Here is a 16660-nt window from a genome sequence, read left to right as displayed (position 1 = left end):
CTCTCTCAAATAAACAAAATCCTTTTAAAAAATTATTTACTTTCAAACTAGTTAACTTTGGGCACATTTACTCTTTGAAAATTATTATTGTTCTGGATGTTTCTGGATCTTCTGTTTTGTAACTGCCTGTTGGAAACAGTTCACATCCCATGTAAGAATATCTCACTTACTGCTTCTTACTTACCACTCAGTTTTTCCCTGAAAACTATAAGTCCATCCAAAAAAGTCATAATACTTCTCTTATTCCTCAGACTTAGCTCCAAATTAGTTTTCACTGTTTTCTAAATCGTTTTCAAAATGTAAATGGGTCATAGGTGAGGAGTTTCTTAAGGTATGTTAGGAGCTCTGAAAAGATGCTCAAAGAAAAGACATTTATGTGGCTCAAAAAGCTCCAGTATGCTTGTTCAAACAGTGAATGACGATTACCTTATGATCACAGTTCGTACAGGTTTTAGGATAGTGTTACCAGGCCATGTGTGAGAATGGGTATGTTCAACTTGACCTTACCTATAACGTGCATTGAGTGTCAAATACCAGGGGGAGTTTTGTCCCCAAGCTCATTATTGTGACTTCATCCAAGACATCCTATAACCCACCAATATACATTGTGGCACTATTTTCTAAACAGTTGGAACTCTTTTGTGTCTTTGCTGATTCAGAATCACCTCCTCTGTGAACTTATCACTAACCCCTCTATTAGAGATAGTTACTCACCTTCTATGCTCCTGTAGCACTCTATGGACTACAATATTTAATATACCCTATGCTAATTATCTATTTACCCAGAATCCCAACATGTGCACATGTGCATGTATGCAAACCCCCACACACACCTCTGCTAGGGAGGGCCGTTGGGGACTTCATTATGATTGCCTTACTCACACTTGCATGCCCCCTAGTGCCTTCTATGCTGTGGCACTCAACAATGTGGAGGAACTTATTAAATGGGCAAATGAATGCCATCTATTTTGTGGAAAGTAATTCAGTTTGGGTCTCTGACCTTCAGCTTCTCATCTTGTATTTACAGTTTCTCTATAAAACCTGGAGAGTGGCTCAAGTATTCTCTGCAATCTTATGATTTTAGGCAGTCCTGGGCCAAGATTGTGACCTTGGTGGGAGAGAGACTGGTAGGCTGTAAGTACAAAGTTCGCTCCAAGAAGGTGGAGTAAAGGCTGTTGCTTTCAGAGACCGCACCTTTAATGGGAGCCCCCCTTTTTACAGATCGGACTAGATCTGTCCCCTTTTGTAAATGCTGCTTCTAAACACAGGCACTTTGGTTTCACTAGTGAGGAGCAAAGGAAAGAAAAGAAAGGTTTAATCCTACTGGCCTGGAAGCAGAGTGAAGAAAGGATCACCTCCCTTTCCCGAGAAACTGTAAATTTTGACCCCAATGTCTACTAAGATTATTGAGCATGAGAAAAGTCAGCACTGCCATGCCCTGGAAACTTAAACAAGAATAGAAAGGATAAAAGGAAAGCTTCAACTCCAAATGATTGGTTTATAATCTAACTTGGTAACAGAATATCATCACAAGCATATGTAAAGTAAGAAAACAAAGGAAAAGCTATGACCAAATAACATCATTTAATTCCCTCAACATGCCATTTCACAAAGGAATGTCCAGAATACTTTTGTTGTAAGAAAATTATTGACACACTTAAGTTGGAAGAGGAAAAACCAAAAATCCTACAGGACCTATTTTTCTAGAAAAACAGGGCTAACTGGGCAAGGACTTGAGAGTCACCAAAGCAACTTTTATGTTCGTAGAAACAAAAGTACTTCCCATTTCCCCAACAAGTGTCTTAAACAGCCATACTGACCATCCCTGGAATGTGATCTTTACCAAAGTTTTCTCAATGGAAGGGCATCTCCTGATGCAGTAAGCTTTGTTTGTTCATTAAATCTTCTACCTGAAGAGAAAAGGAAACAGACAAGGGGCAGGGGCAGGAGGGAGACAAGAAACCTTAGAGGGAGCAAAAGGGGGAATACTGTAAGGGCCTTTCTAAGGTTGCCATTTCTCTAGTGGTCGGTGAATATCAATGGAGCGTTAGGGGCCCGGGCGCAGGAGTGCGGGTTTGAAATCCCCCTGCTGCAGCCCCTGCCTCTTTGGAACGTGGGGAGATGGAGAAGCTCATTTGTTGTTTACTCACTGGAGAGTCACTCTGCTACTTACCACCCTCCCAAGTTGTTAAAAAGAGAGAGGGAAAAAAAACAACACTCAGCAGGTAACTCCGAGGTTTTACCTGTCTTTAATTTATGCAGCATTTTCAAATTGTGCCATCCCGGCAGGTGTGACCGCGCTTTGGCGAACCTCGTTGCTATTTTACCTGCTTGAGTCTGTCAAAAACCCATTTGTATGCGCCCGGCTAATGTGCTAGAAATAAAAGCCCCAACCTGTCAAGTAAACTCTGCACCTGTACGAAGCAGTTAAATTGTTCCATCTGCCACGATCCCGGGAGATCAAAGGCCCTCCCCGGGAGGGGTGCCCCCGAACGCAGGCAAAGGATGGAGCTCCTTGTCTTGGAGTTTAAAAAGAAGAGAACCCGACCAAGAGGAGAGCGCGGGGTGGGAGGGGACTGGGGAAAACCCGCGAGGAGAAAAGTGTCCCCGAGGGCCCGGTCGGGCCCTGCTACCTGATGGAGCTTTTGTCTGACCCAGGCGCGCCGGGAGCGCATTCTTTCACATTAAGAACCGCAGGGGAAGACATTCATTCACTTCTTTTTTTTGGTGACGTAGCTGGGGCATTCATGTGTTTTTAACCTTGAATAATTTTTGTCTCTAAGCTCCAAACAAGTTTTATCCTGTCCACAGGTCAGTTTTGTTACAGAGGCCAATTAGCAGCGCTACCTTCGCCTGCGGCAGAAAGCCAAGCAATGGCGGGCCGAGCCCTACGGAGAGGTGATGAATAACTCCGGAGAGCTGTAATTTGAAAGGGGGGCCTTTGAAGCATTTACCTTACATGGGACGCTATTGTCACGGCAGGGTGTTTGATCTTAAAATAATTTACTTAATGATCTCACCATGGGAGCAATTGGCAGCGCGAGATTAGGCTGTAAGGCCTAATGGACATGGGAAAAGTTAAAAGTGCTCGGAGAAAGGTATGTACCGCGCTGAGATAGGGCCGCGTTGTGTGTTCATTACTTGCGGGCTGGGGGCGGGAGCGGGGGGGCGGGGTGCAGCGCGGTGACCGCGATCGGCTTTGCACCGCTCGTCCGAGGAAATCCTCGGATGCGGGGCTCGCCTGCGGGAGAGCCAAATAGCCCGCGCTCAGCGTTCTCCGTGGTGCCCGCGCTTCGGCATTGTGGAGATGGATGATCTGATTTTGTTCTACAGCCGATGATTTCTATTTATTTTTCCTTATCTTCCCCCTCCCTTCCCCCCCCCCTTTTTGCCTCCGTGAAGCCACTGTACTGGAAGGCCACAGGAGCAGGGCGGCCTCCCCGGGGCAGGTTTGCGAGCTGGAATCAGAGCCAGATGAACATGTGAAAGTCCCCTCTCCGTGGGCAAGCAGGACTTCAAGGAGACATAAGGAGATGGTTACCTTAGGCCCAAACACGGCTTTGTCCGCTAGAAAAGAAAACTCCAAAATGTCAGCCCCAATGTGACCTGTTTGTAACTCGGGCATCCGCGTGGTGTCCGGACACATGTATCTCTTCCACTTACCTGTGTATCGGAAGAACTTTCTTTAGCGGTGGGTTCTACCTGTTTTACATCCGGATGCCTAGGCTTCAGGTTTAAATTTCTTCAGTCTTGCTCTTTCCCCCTGTTCAAACCTTGCTCACTGCCATAGCCCCTTATAAGAAGCATCTCCCTTAACCCTGGGATGAAATTGGAATAGTCGCCTTAAGTGATGACCCTACAGGAAAAGCACCGTCTAAGAATTGCTACTGCTGTTGACCTATTTGATGCATAACCTAAGGGAGTGTGGATGCAATAGAATATGAATAATTCACAAATGAACTAATTTCCTCTCTGATGCAGATTCCAGCTGTGCAAATCACAGCAGCCTGTCCCTGCAACCCAATGTCTTGGGTTGGAAAAAAAAAAAAAAACAAAATTCCTGGGGAATGTATCTATGTCATCCAGAAGATTTGAATTTGTTATTTGTGTAAAATAGAAGAGCTCAACTTTGAGTTCATTAGATATGAGTCTGATTCTCCAAGATCCACCACTTTCGCCTGTGACCAGTAGGACAGGACGATGAAATATTTTTAGTTCACGCAAATTAAGTAATGATGAGCGGGAGTACTAACTTTATGCCAGCAAACACCAGTTGGCCTGTGCCAGTTTGAGAGCATGAATGTTCCCCATTAGTGTGAAGTTTTTTTTTTGAAATTTAGTTTTGGAGCCCATTTCTGGTTCATCTTTTGAGGTACGCCTGAGAATCTCCACCTCCTGAAGCAGACTAACCCCCCCTTTGAACTTGTCTTTTATCTCTTCCCTGTACTTGGAAATTAGCAACTTATTAACAGGCTTCAATAATTTATTCTCCGATGCATGGAATTAACTGTCTGAGACTGAAGTAAAGATTACATATGCTTTGTTTGTATGTTGTTCTTGGTAAATGACTTGATAAGTGAGCATGGAACCCATGCCACAGGGTAGGGCAAAGAATGGCCTCAGACCAGGGTGTGCCTCTGTGTGTCTTAACCTTATCCAGTGAGCTCAGAAGAGGTACGAGGACCACATGGGTAACGTAGGGATGAAGGTGACATAATGTAGCTGAAACACATAACTCCAATGAGAAGAGTCCCCACAAAAATCTCTTTCCTGCCCTGGGCTGTGGCTACTTTGAATCTCCATTGTTGGAGTTAATTTTGGGTCATCCTGCCCCTTCCTAATTAGCATTCTCCCCCATTTACACTTCTGATCCAGTGGGGTATTACTGTGCGATGAAGCAAGGCTGTTTGCAATGCATAAATTTGGATGCTGAGATTATTTAGAAGTATCTAAACATTCCAGGAGAAATCTGATTTATTATTTCCAAGCCATCTCCAAAGGTGTGAGGACTAACCTGCTGAGATATATTTTCCATTTTCTCTTCTCTTTCCATTTTCTCCAATGTTATCTTTTAAAAAAAAATTTTTTTTTCAATCTTAATGTAGTTCCAATGCTGTGTTGTCATAAGTTGGTGTTTATAACCGAGAAACTGAGAATTGTTATTCTCACCAAAAGACAGCTGAACACTGATTAGGAAAGAGTAAGAAAACATAAGTAGGTGGGGCGCCTGGGTGGCTCAGGTCATGATCCCAGGGTGCTGGGATCGAGTGCTCAGCAGGGAGCCTGCCTCCCCTCTCTCTCTCCCGGCCTCTCTGTCTCCTTGTGATCTCTGTCAAATGTTCCCCATGTCTTTTTGGTTTTTTTTTAAAGATTTTATTTACTTGTTTGAGAGAGAGAGAGACAGTGAGAGAGGAGAAGTTCAGAGAGAGAAGCAGACTTCCCATGGAGTTGGGAGCCCGATGTGGGACTCGATCCTGGTACTCTGGGATCATGACCTGAGCCAAAGGCAGTTGCTTAACCAACTGAGCCACCCAGGCACCCCTAAATAAAAAAAAAAAAAAAAAAAAAAAAAAAGATAAGTAGGACAGAAAGGAAGTTATGAGTGTTTTAACAGAAAAGTTTGAATTTTGAGTAACAGTGTGAACCACAGCTGGTGAAGCCCCTTTTTGTCGTTCTGCTCTTCCCTCTTGCTTGCTTACCTTTCCTTCCGTCTCTCCCTATCTCTGTCTCCCTTTATCTGTGTCTCTCCATTTCTCCCTCTCCTCTTCCCTCTGCCCTCCATGTTTTTGTTATGTCTCATTCCTTCCCTTCCCTTCTTCCTTAATACCCCCCCCCCCTCCTTCATCCTTCTCTCTTGTTTCATGTGTATTCATCTCAGTCTCACCCACTGGTCTGTGTCTCCAATGTCTGTTGGCACTTTTTTTTTTTTTTTTAATCTTGCTCTCTGTGTCTGAAAACGCAGGATATAAATGAGAAGATCAGAGCTGAGCATGTGAATATTGGGAATTCTTTTCTTGATGGTCCTCGGTCATGATTTGCTTTTCCAAGTAAAAGCTGCGAATTGGCAAACTCACTCCGAATCTCCCAGACTGTCAGGGCCCTGGATGTCAAGAAGCACTTGACCATCACAGAAAGCAAATGCTGAGCCATCTCCCAAGCTCACACACCGCAAGGAGGCACCTGCTCCGTCTGTTTCAGCATTCCCTGAGAAAAGACCAGTCAGAAGAGAGGGGTGAAAAAGAACAAGGTCAAGGTCAAGCCACTCACCCACCTCTTCCCGCCCAGCCCTCCTCCCCCGTCTCACTGATTACTGTACTGTGTGTCAGAGGTACTCCCACTGGCCTAGAACCATCATCTCATCCAGAAGACACATAAATTCCACCCAGGTAGTTCTAAAATCACCCAGCTGATCATTCAATTTATATACAGTATCAAGTGTTCATTTCACAGCTGCTATTTCAGTCCCTCTGACCTGCAGGTCCTTGACATGTGCTTTGCCAGGGCCCTCCAGTGATGTAAAAGTAAGTTTTCAGCACTCGCAGAAAAAGCAATTGAAGTTCATTTCTCACAGATTACCAGGCCGCATCAGGAATGAAGATGCTGTAAAGTGCACATGGGGCAATGTCCCAACATCCACTGCGGTCCGTGACAAAGCCTGCTGTGCCAACCAGTGGAGCAGACCAGTCACGTCTGGCGTGATCCTGCTTCTCATAGGCTCTGCTGCACTGTACTGTCATCTCGGTGAGATGAAGATACCTGGCTGTGTCTCACTAAGATTTGATTGCATTGCTCTCATTTTCTTCATCTCTCGCCTCAGATGGCATGTTTTGTCTTTGGCTCAGTCCAGGACCAGCAGTGTGGACTTCAGAGGGAAATGGTGGGTGGCCTAACAGCAGGCTGCCCACCCAGTTTCCAGAATGGGTTGGGCGACACCTGTCCTGGCTGGTGCTGACAGCATCTTTCTCTTCTTCTAAAAGGAGCTACAGGAGAGGAGACCAACTGGTTAAAATGGAGGTAATTGTGTTTCTCAGGGTTCTGCTTTATGATCACTTCAGTCCATGGCCCCTTCTGCTGTTCTCATTCTGACCCCCCCCCAATACGGTTTCCTAATCCTTCCACCCCCCATTCTCTGCTCTGTTCCTCTTACAGAATTTCCCCCCGCCCTGTTCTCTCTGATTCAAGTTCACTCAAAGTGAGTTTCTCCTTGAGAACTTGAAAGAAAGACACCTATGCTGGCCAGTGACCCAAGCTCAATTTTAAGTCACTAAGCACAATATTATGAAGGCACTATGACCTGTACTTGAAGAAATCCTTTCCTCCCAAAGAGAGGAGTTTCTGGGACATCCATTTCATCTAGAAGTCCAGGACAAGAGTGTTCAGATTTCCACAGACTCAAATTTGGAGAATTTGACTACCAATTCGAAGGAATGATAATGAGGTTTGTTATAATGAGCACGTATTGTTTTGCATGTATTTTTTAAGTGTTCAAAATACAAAGCCCCAGTTCTTCAAGATTACTGAAAATTGGACATATTTTTAAAACATTTTCTTAAGCAAACTGACTGCCAACACAGCTTCAGAAATTACCCTGACTCTCTCAACCATATTCCCATTGAATAATCTTAAACCTTCCTCAAGCTGTCATTTCTCTCACACTTCCTGAGGACAAGCACCAATAACAACTTAGACTTAAAGTGGGGAGAGAAACAAAGATCTTATCTGCGCCTAGTAGATTTTTTTTTTTTTTTTTTTTTGGTAGATATCTTTCTAAGATGCAGTGTAGAAAGCAGACTACTCACAAGACTTGAAAAGGCACTTTGACGGCTCACAGCAACTTGCACAGCCAAAGAAACCAAGGCCTTGGAAGGTAAAGTAAGGTCAGTGCAAGCTGAGATTTAAAAGCTCCTTCTTGGGGCGCCTGGGTGGTTCAGTCGGTTAAGTGTCTGCCTTACTTCCGGTCAGGTCATGATCTCAGGGTCCTGGGATGGAGTCCTGCATCAGCTCCCTGCTCAGTAGGGAGCCTACTTCCCACTGCCACCTACACCCCACCTGCTGGCCTGCTGCTCTGCCTACTAGGGATCGCTGTCTGTCAAATAAATAAATAAATAAAATCATTTTTGTTTTTTTTAAATTTAGGGGTACCTGTGGCTCAGTGGCTTAATCCTCTGCCTTCAGCTCAGGTCATGATCTCAGGGTCCTGGGATCAAGCCCCGCACTGGGGTGCTCTGCTCAGCGGGGAGCCTGCTTCCCCCTCTCTCTCTGCCTGCCTCTCTGCCTACTTGTGATCTTTCTCTCTGTCAAACAAATAAATAAAATCTTTTTTAAAAAATTAAAAAGGCCTCTTCTTCATGGTCATGAGTTGGTGCAATGCCTTCCTCTTCCCCCAGTGCAAACCTTTCTGGAGGAGGAGACGCTAATGTCTGCATGCCTGCTTTGGATTCGGTACTGCCTCTCCAGGGCTCCCACCTCTCTTATGACCCAGGCACTGGTCCTCCTGGCCACTTGCTTGTCCTGCCCGCTGGCAGCTCTCAGCGGAGTCCTCTCTAATTTTGTCCTTGGCTTCAGAGAGTGACCTCTATCAAGATGAGGCTCCTTCCCTGTGGGCTTTGGAAAGTGTGGACTTTGGAAAGTCCGGCTGATTTGTGGAGTGTAAGAACCACACTGCCTTCGTCTCCTGGCAGCTCTTTTTATAATACGAGGGATGTGGTTCTGTTTCCTTTTTTCCCTCTTCCTCCTCCCCAGGGCAGGGAGGAGGGGTGAGGGTGGGAGCAGATGTCTGGGGAGCTAAAGCCTAGGTGAGGGAGGGAGAGTGACAACAGTGAAGGGGAGGAGTCAAGTTGGAATTTTTGCGGCACAGGGGACTTCCATGGGAGGAGAGGGGGGGTTGTTGATGTTGGGGCGTGGGTGGACTGTGGCCCAGAGGGTCAGGGGGTTGGGATTAGGTTCAGCTCATAATATCACAGCTGCCCTTGTCTCCCCAGATTACTTATCTTCTGCACCCCTCCCCCAAGGCCCCTTGCCTCAGTGTGGGGCTACTGAAAGCCATCCCAGTTCCAGAGCAAATGCATCTGACCGAGGTCTGTCTTGCCCCTGCTCTGCAGTTCAACTCCTCCCCGTGCATGGTCCTGTCTTTTTGCATCCCCCATGGTATTGACCTGAGACTCTCCAATAAACTTCCTCCTCATAACCTTCCATTCAAAAATCTGTTTCCCAGAACCCAACCTCACACACTTACATTTGTAAAATATGTCTTCACTTTAAAACGCTGCTACCCGGCATCGTCATGGTGTTCATCGCAAACAGAGGCTCAGAAAAGTGAAGTGACTTTCTCAGGGTCACACCCTGAAGTCCTGGACCTGGGACAGAATTGAAGTTCTCCGACTCCTGGCCCAAGGCTGTTCTGAGAACTTAAGTGAGTTATAAAGGTGTGACTATGTAGCTATTCCTAAAAATGTTTCTCCTCTTCATGGCTTCACTTTCCACCGCTCATGTCTATTTCCTTAACTGTTGACCTTTCTCCTCCCCAAACCTGCTCTTCCCAGTTCCACCCTCTGCCTTTGCAATGTTTTCTTTACAGCAGCCTGTGGGAGGTAGCAGGAATAACAGGCACGTGGGGGTGTCAATACCTTGGCACCAAGACTTCTTTGCTCTCAGCCCAACAGAAAGAGGTGACAGAGAGGTATGTCTGGTGGTCCCGTGATGCATCCCTGACCCTCTGTTCTAGACACTTAGTTTTTCTCCTGATTCCCACAGCTGGTTTTCATGTAGAATTTCAACAGGGCTGATGTCTCTGTCATCTTATTTGCCGACAGCAAGAATTTCTCAAGCTAATCACTCTGTAAATATGGGTGCAACTGGGACACTCCGTAATTCTGTGTCCTTGTTACCCTGTTCTGGGGACTGTTCTCTAGGCTTATAATACCCTCTAGAATCCCTGGGGACTCTGTCATTTGAGTCGTTTCATTCAGCCCAGCACTGGCCAGAGAAGAAAATGTTCTTCTTTACACTCCTCAGTGAAAAGCCTCTGGGGGTCTATTCATTGCCTTGATGTTCTGGAGCTTCCGGGGCCTCAGGGGATTTTCACCTCCCTTTGCAAATCCTCTGCACTGATTGATTGGCAAGCAGAACGCACACCAATTAGCTGCTTTGCATAGCCTCAGGACAGGTGTTTAGCGAACCAAAGGTTCACAGGTACTGTGTGCTGTGGTTTGGACCCTTGGTTTTTCTTTTTTTCTGATTTTTTTCAGACTGCATCTTAAAACACAAGAGTTGAATCCATTCAGATCTGTCATCTCGTGGTTGATGATTTCAACCAATGTCTGACATCCTGCGAAAGACGTGTCCCCAGAATATGCACTCAGTTTGATAAAGGGTGGGAAGAGCATATAAACTTACTGGCGGGCATTTGTATGGATCCTTAATGTTGTCCGCCTTCATCACTAAGTAAGACCCACCAGGGTCTTAAGGTAATATTACAGTCTTGAAAAAAGTCCTGCTCTGACCCAGTATCCCGATTTTAATCAAATTGTGTGTATTCTGAGCTCAACTCTAGATCTGCAGTTAAAAATAAGAAAGAAACGTTTTCAACTTATTGCTTGTTTCATGAATTAGTTGTTCATGGTGGGGGTGGGGTGGTCCCCAAACCTGTATGTCATGGAAGTTGTTTTAGAAGTATCTTTTCTGTTCCATGCCAACCCCCACGAATCTGGCTAGCATCCTCATCAGGAGAGTCAGGGGTTAAAAGTGTGCACTCGGGAGCCAGCTCTCCTGGATTCAGATCTCCCTCTGCGTGAGAGTTACTGGCCTGTGTGACTGTTGGGCAAGTTACTCAATCTCTCTGTTCCTTGGTTTCCCAATCGGCAAAATGGGGGTCCCAAGAATAGGGCTATTGTCAAGATTAAATAAATTAGTTTATTTTGTAGTCCTTGCAACAGAGGTTGGCATATAAATCATACACATTCTGGATTATTTTCCTATTGTTCTATATGTCTTTCCCTTGTCAGTTACATCTGGAGATTTTAAAACAACCGTTCTTTGTGGCGCCTGACTACATTTGTGGCAGAGAGAGAAAAGAGAGAGGCCCTTGTTAACATTTAAATATATTCCATTTCGCAGGCAAATCTTTTTGTATATGAAGGCAGGAAATCGGAAGGTAAGTGCCCACTGTTTTTAAACTTGGAATGAGGTATTTTTAAACAGTTTTCAATTTACTTAAGAGTTTTAACACAGCTAATATTAGTTGGAACTGAATGTCTGAGAATGAGGTTAGTGTTCTGCATAAACCCTGCTTTTAAAAAGCTCACAGGAAGGGTCAAAGACCAGGAAATGCTCTCACTATAATTCTCATTTTCAGCTGAATTGGACATGGCAACAAGAACGCAGGCCTGAATCACATTATGTTCCAGGAACCTTTAACTTTGCATCATAATGACCCGGGGCCTAACAGAAGCAAATTGCAAGTGGTTTCAAAAGGATAAACTCTAATTTATATTAAACTAGTATTATAACTTAAGCAGCTCGTTTTGAAAGCAGAATGAAAAAGCTCATCATTCTTGTGATGGTTCCTAAATGCATCCCTTTACATTTCACCTGTAAAACGCTCTGTGTTTGCTGACAGGTTAAATGTATACTATACACAGAGAGCCAACATTTCTCTTTGTAACACTGCAGCAATCTTACTAGTTTTAGCAGCATTCTTATTATTTTAAGCTGTCTCCATTGTCTTCTAAACACCATAATTAGAAGCTGAAAAGCTTACAGCAACCAAACCCAATAAGGTCTCATTATGAACAAAATATTTGACTGTGGCGCAACAAATGACCCTGTGTCGTCTAACATGATGAAGCCTTCAGCCTTCCTGCCCCATTAGGGCTTGAGGTATGTTCAAAGTTTTCCCTCTCGGGGTTATTGAGCCACTCAATTCCAAGTTTTAGTTTCTTGGTCATAGTTCTTTGCGTACTGGTCTCTTTGTTTCATTTTGTGCCACTGCCGTTTTCCAATAGACCTGGAAGAGCAAAAGTGTCTGCTGGAAGCAGTTCAGAGTTTCTCTTATCAGGGATGTGGTGTTTTGTAAATGAGTTGAATGAGGGAGCCTGTGAGCCTAGAGCTGAAATAATTGAACTGCTTAACTGGAGAAAGAAAAGAGGGAGGTGATTTTTAGGGCCCAAGAAAATACTTCCGGCACCAGATCAGTGACTTTTTAATGTGCTGCTCAGCATCTTTTTTTTTTTTTTTTCCCATTTGATACAAGTCCTCTTGAACTGTGTCCAAAAGTGAACTCCTGTCGGAGATTTAATAAATTAAGCATTACCAGTCATTTACACCTGTGTATAAATAAGTGTGTGTGTGTGTGTGTGTGTGTGTGCACGCACGTGTTTCTCTCGAAAGAGGAGGCAAAAGCAGATTGATGAAGATTGCAAAAGAAAGTTTTAAAAAAAGTTAAGATGATTAGAAAATACATCTATTCTTAGGCTTTATTTACCTGGAATTGTTGTTCATTTGAATCTCTTGCTTCAGTGCATTACCACATCCTTTTGTGTAGACTGTAGGCTGGAAAATATCAGGTGGGGGAGAAATGAAATGTGGTCTAGTGTCTTGTAGCTGTTTCATGGAACAGGTTCCCATGGCCAAGTAGATTCAGCTCGGGTATAAAGCATTCTCATTTAAACCAAGTGTGTGAAATATAAAAATAAATCTTGGATTTTTTTTTTTTTAATTTATATTCTGCTGGTGAAACACTGAACTCTGAAAAATGGGCATGTCAGGACTGCTTTTAATAAATCTACTTGCCTGTCCTGTGTTTTCAAGGTTTCCTGTTCGTTAATTATCAAGCTGTATTTCTCTTATTTCTCTAATCTTTAGAACACAATGAAGCATATCAATCAGCACAAACCTCCGTGAAGCTGCTTATCTCTGAAATCCCATCTTTATTGTGCGACACTAGGTCTCGCAAGCCAGTGCGGTCCCAGTTAGCAACATTCTTTCCCTGCCCTTCGTCCTTTGAGGTTGAGTCTACGTTCCAGTTCACTTTTCCTTTTTTCTTTCTCTTGCTTGCCACCCTCTCCCCGAGAACTCACTCTTTCTCTCCCCCTGTCTGCCCCTCCCATCTCTCCATCTCTCCATCCCACTGTCCCCACGCAAGGGGTGAGTCTGCTTAGGAAACCTGAAGATTGATACCTATCCAGTCAAGGAGAAAGTGACTTTTAGAGCTCTTCTCTCTTCCCTGAGGCAGCAAGGTTCAAAAGTCAGTTTGAGAAGCGTCCCTATGTCCGGATCACATTAGGGAGGTGGGAAAAATGACCCACAGACTTGAACATCTCTGAGACCTGGCCAGGAATTTGCCTTTACAGCAGGATCCCTAAGTGATTTGTAAGCTGTTTAACCAGAGAGCCATTGCTTTGGGGGATCCCATTCTCTAAAGAAAGGAGCACTTAGCCTAAAATAATGTAATTATCTCACCCTAAATTCCCTCCCCAAGATACGCATTATCACCCAGGTTCCTGAGTCTGGCCCAGAGAGAAGGTAGAGAAAGGTGAAGATTTTGTTCCTACTTGAGGCTGTTTTGTCCATGTCCACATTCATTGCTCATGGTTCCTGAGGGCAAAGGTCAACCTGTGTGCTCTGGGGTGGAAGGGTGGTCACAGCCAGCAAACCCAGCAGCCCCAGTGAGCACTGCCTTTCACGGACTCCTTGGGATGGGCCACGGGCTGTTCTGCCCTGCTTGGCCACAGGGCTCCCCTTCTGCGACATGCAGGAGTCCCCACAAACAGCTCCCAAATAGGAAGTGTTTCTGAGCTAATTAAAAAAAAATCAAAACTGCTATGTCACCCTAGCTTTATTTTCAAAAATAAGTATGCAAAAACTAAAACTGCATATCGTGTCCCTTGAGTCGCTGTCATCTTCCCTGCTCAATTTTCCTTCATTCTGCTCATCATTTTCTTTTCTTTCTTTCTTTTTTTTTTTTTTTTTTCCCCGCTCATCATTTTCTAACACTGTTTGTAACTGACTGGCTTAATTTGTCGTGTCTTCGTCCCCACTGGCATAGACAGTTCATACAGATAGGGATTTCTGTGTTTTACATTGCTCTCTGCCATTCATAGAATAATGCATTTCAATATTTGTATGGCCCCATGGCCTGACAACGGGTTTTCAGATACAGCACAGTCTGGCACCGGTATAGATGGAAACACAATTGTGATTTGCCGTAGTTTATACATATCATGCTGTTTGTGCAAATATGTGAAGTCTGACCTCTTCCAATCAATCAACCGATCAGTAACAGGATGTGACTGCCTGCTAAACTCTAAGACTTTTCCCTGTCATCTCTATTTGTCCATGTATCAGTTCTACCCTGACACCTGTTTCACATGATCCTTAGCCCTTTAGCAGCAAAAGCTGTGTCTACAGAGACCTTTTTAAAAAAAAAAAAAATTGTATTTGCCTCTAAGTGGATGAAGCCCTATAATCTGAAAATCCAGGACTGAAGTTTCATTTCATGACCCAGCAGAGAGATTCCTTCTTTTTGGCAATTACTTTAAAAAATCCAGCCAAGGGCGCCTGGGTGGCTCAGTGGGTTAAGCCGCTGCCTTCGGCTCAGGTCATGATCTCAGGGTCCTGGGATCGAGTCCCGCGTTGGGCTCTCTGCTCAGCAGAAAGCCTGCTTCCCTCTCTCTCTCTCTCTCTCTCTCTCTCTGCCTGCTTCTCTGTCTACTTGTGATCTCTCTCTGTCAAACAAATAAATAAAATCTTTAAGAAAAAAAAAAATCCAGCCAAATCCTGAGAATACACACCGGTGAGGTGAAAATTGCTCCAGTGTGGGTTTGCCTGATTTGATTTGCCTGTTTGGCAAGAACTCTTGAAGGGGGTGCCTGGGTGGCTCAGTGGGTTAAGCCGCTGCCTTCGGCTCAGGTCATGATCTTGGGGTCCTGGGATCGAGTCCCGCATCGGGCTCTCTGCTCGGCAGGGAGCCTGCTTCCCTCTCTCTCTCTCTGCCTGCCTCTCTATCTACTTGTGATTTCTCTCTGTCAAATAAATAAATAAATAAAATCTTTAAAAAAAAAAAAAAGAACTCTTGAAGGACTGATGATGACCTCTTTCTTTCTGGAGAGAAGGGCAACAGGGGAGATGGTTTTTTAAGAAAAATTAAAATCAAACTATATGAAGGAATTCGAAGATGCGGCAAAGTGGAGATAATAGGATGGAGATAATAGGAGGAAGAGGAGAAAGAAGGAAGAGAAGAGGGGTAAGAAGAAGAAGAATCTCACCTTCCCGCATTACGTACACGGTCCTTAGAAGCCTATCTTTTGATTCTCACAGCTCACCAATAATACCACACCTGCATGATCCAACCTTACTTTGAATTTAGTTTCTAGAATTATCTTTGCCCCTGCTGAGCCTTCCTTTGGAAAATGTTTCCTCTCCAGCCCCTTCCCCACAACCACTCCACTCCACTGTGTTTTGAATGAATGAATGATCGAATGAGGGCCAGCAAAGAGCTGTGCCAAAGAAAATCAGTTCTACCCCTGAAACCAGATTGCATAAAAAAATAGCTTTGATAAGAGACGGATGGCCTACAAAGAGAGAAACACTGACCGTATTTACCTGTGAATAATATGCATCCCAGATGTCTCTCATCGCTGTGGTACTAAACACTGTGCAAGAATGAGAGGTAACCAAGAAAACAATGAGAGTAACACAGGAGCTAGAAACACCTGCTTAGACTCTGAAACAAAAATGCCCTCGCAAACTTTTGTACCACCTCTGCAGTGCTAAATGAAGTTGTTGGTCAGTGAGCCTGAATGAAAGGACTGGTTTTTATTCACAGAATCACAAGAAACAGTAGACAATTCAAAGGGCTTTGTAGTGATTTTAAAATACCTTTTCAAATTATTGAACAGAGGCTCGTCCCTTTCCCTCTTTCCTCCTAAGGCTTTGAGCCACTTTGAGCCAAGAGACCTATCAAGATTTTTTTTCCGGTCCTGACATCATGTGATTTTGAAATCTACTCTAATTCAAAGGCCCAAAGTGCATTTTCAAGATTTTAATACAGGGTTCAACTGCCAAAGCTACCCTGCCTCCAGCTGTTGCTATTTCGAGAAGGTGAGGGTGGGTATCTTTGGCTTCTGTTCCCCCACCCCCCCTGCAGCTGCTGCTGTTGGAGTGACAGAGCTGATCCCACAGGCCTGTTTTCAGTCCTCATCTTACCTGGCCCATCAGTAGCTCATGACAGATGTCTACTCCCTTCTCCTTAAAACATTTCTTAGTTTCCTTCCTGGTCTCCTCTTTTTTGTTTCCTCATCAGCTTCTAAGGCTACCGCTTAGGTTTTAAATATCTTCACTTTATCTCTCCTCACTCCCCAAGAGCTACTGTTCACTCTCAAGGCTCTTTTACAGCCTGATGACTCCCCCATTATGACTCTCTTCCCTGTGATATGCCTGAGCCAGCTCGCCTGAGCTCACAAGAGCACCTTTCTTCCCAAATCTGTATTTAATGATAGTACCGTTAGGTTGGTAACATGACATACTGAGCCCCCTTCACACCCTCCCCGGCCAACCACCCCCCTGGGGCACTAGTTGTTAAGCATTTCCTAGCTCACCATTTTTCCCAACCTTTCCCACTGAACTCTGGTCTGTGCGTCCAACTGCCAACTTGGTATCTCCC

General features: G+C 44.5%; 2 long non-coding RNA genes across 2 annotated transcripts; one reads left to right on the top strand and one right to left on the bottom strand.

The window, feature by feature from the left end:
* Window positions 1-2713: 2713 nt before the first annotated feature.
* On the top strand, window positions 2714-4549 carry LOC309845412. The gene is made up of 2 exons (XR_014301281.1): window positions 2714-3098; window positions 3403-4549. It is a non-coding gene; the product is annotated as an uncharacterized lncRNA (long non-coding RNA).
* A 2269-nt stretch (window positions 4550-6818) lies between these two features.
* LOC309845764 lies at window positions 6819-16368 on the bottom strand. Its single transcript, XR_014301500.1, has 3 exons — window positions 16204-16368; window positions 12482-12549; window positions 6819-6980 (listed from the first exon to the last, which is right to left on the bottom strand). It is a non-coding gene; the product is annotated as an uncharacterized lncRNA (long non-coding RNA).
* Between the last annotated feature and the right edge of the window lie 292 nt (window positions 16369-16660).

This window comes from Mustela nivalis (assembly GCF_964662115.1).
Source record: "Mustela nivalis genome assembly, chromosome: 12".
Taxonomy (NCBI): domain Eukaryota; kingdom Metazoa; phylum Chordata; class Mammalia; order Carnivora; family Mustelidae; genus Mustela; species Mustela nivalis.
The sequence above is the reverse complement of the archived record's forward strand: the minus strand, read 5'-3'. Positions and strand labels throughout refer to the sequence as shown.